Below are 2,033 nucleotides of genomic sequence, written 5' to 3' on the forward strand. Positions count from 1 at the left end.
GGACGGCAAACCGGTATTGCTTCTTTCTTTGTTGTTGTACCATTTGTTAATGCAATTTAAATGAGCACAATAACGAGCATTTTTTTACGAGGGAGTTTTTACCGTCATGCCCGGTTGCTTCCAGTGCGAGTAGTAAAGAGAAACATTTAAATGTTGTGTTATATTTGTGTCCTTTTTTTTGTATTTTGTTTTTTGTTTGTTTTGCGGTGACGCAAGATGGAAAATGTGAAAATTGTTGCAAATAAATGAGTAACAAATTTGCAAATATAATTGAATTAGGTCTGTTTCAAGAACATATCGTTTTAAAAGCATTGTTCCCTCTCTGGTTGAATGACTTATAAATGGCAAGCAAAAAAAAAGAAAGAAGGAAAGGTTATGTGAGTTCGATTCCACGGCCAAACTGATGGGTGCGAACAAAAGAAATGGAGAAAAAGCGCTCCAATTGTTGAATACACATGAACATAATTCATTTGTTGTACGAAAACCGCAAACAATCGACGCGATCGTAGGAAATTAAACCTGCGATCACGTGTTACACCGCTGCCTTCTCGAGCTTTGTGCAGTGTGCCGACGGGGAAAGGGGAAAGACTGCACCCCCTGCACGTTGCAAAGTGCATCATGTCTCTTCGGCGCTCCATAGCTACATGAAATTTTGGCCTCAAACGGTCGGCTATGCGGATGTGTTTTGTACAGCCATCAGGAAAACTTTGCTGGGAAAATCCCATTCCACTGCGTTACCATTCTCTATTGGATTAAAATAGCTTTAGGTGTAAGGAAACCACTTTCTTCGGGAATTTGAATGGCAACATATTTGCAGTGCACACGATCGATACACAATGCATCGAAACATCCGCCCGGGTTGTGTTGGTGGCAGTGTGCAAAGTTTCCCCCAAACTTTCCCAAACGGAACTGCGGTTTGCAAAATCCGCCCGCATAACCCGCATTAACCGGGAATGCGCCCGACGGTGACGGAGGCTAGGCCTCGAGGGGTAGGGTAGGTGGTTGTGAGTCATGAGTCACTTTCATTGCACGTAACAAGCGTGTGGGAGGTGAAACAATGCTCCTCGAAACATGTCGGTTGTGTGGCAGATCTGCTGCTTCTGCATTCGAGAGGGGGAGGGGGGGGGGGGGGTCATACTGTTACAGCGATACAGTCCGAAATACGGGCGCCGTAATTTGAATATCAAGTCCTTGAAAACAAAAATGCAAATTTTGTATTACAAAAAAAAATCTCCTCCCAGTACCAGTGGGGAGGTCTCCTTGGGTGGAAGGGACGCAATGGATTAAGTCCGAAAGCGAGCTTTGGTGACGTTTTTGTGCAACCAATTATTTTCCTGTAGGTATTTAGCAATTATCCAATAGGAATCTCGAAACATTTTACCCATGTGTTTTCCAATTTGATTTCACTCTTAGTGGAGTGTTCCACCTAACAACGCTTCGTAGAAACTTAACTGAACCGATGGATGCCGGAATTAATCGCACTCCCCTTCCCTCCCCATTCCGCGTGTGCGACGACAACGTTTCGTCACGCACTGTGGGCTATCGAATGCAAACGAACCTTTCATGGCACACACAAAAAAAAAAAACAACACGCACACCCAAACACAAACACAACTACGCGGACCTCTACAAACGAACCGTGGCCGCCTACAAACAACATGGCTCATAAGTCGGTTGCGCGTTTGACTCATCCAAACCTTCCACCCGCTTTGCATTGCCCACCTACACACAGCCATCCGACGCGATAAAATGCATTCGAAGTGGTAACGGACATTGGGTCATCCTCGGTGGATGTGCTACTGGACGCCATTATGTAACTTGGATAGCGGTTGCCTGGTTTTGGGAAGGCCAAACTGTGCGTGTCGGTGTGTGTGTGTGCAAACACAGACAGACACACTCACACCCTGTCTAGGCCCTTCCGTCAAACAAAATCAAAGCCTGCTGCGTTGGTGGGGTGTGGGCAGCTTGTGTTTGCCGTGTCGAAACGGGGTTGGAAAGGAAAGGTTGCAATCGCCTTTGTGGCCTTTTTTCCT

This window comes from Anopheles gambiae, chromosome 2 (assembly GCF_943734735.2).
Source record: "Anopheles gambiae chromosome 2, idAnoGambNW_F1_1, whole genome shotgun sequence".
NCBI classification, from domain to species: domain Eukaryota; kingdom Metazoa; phylum Arthropoda; class Insecta; order Diptera; family Culicidae; genus Anopheles; species Anopheles gambiae.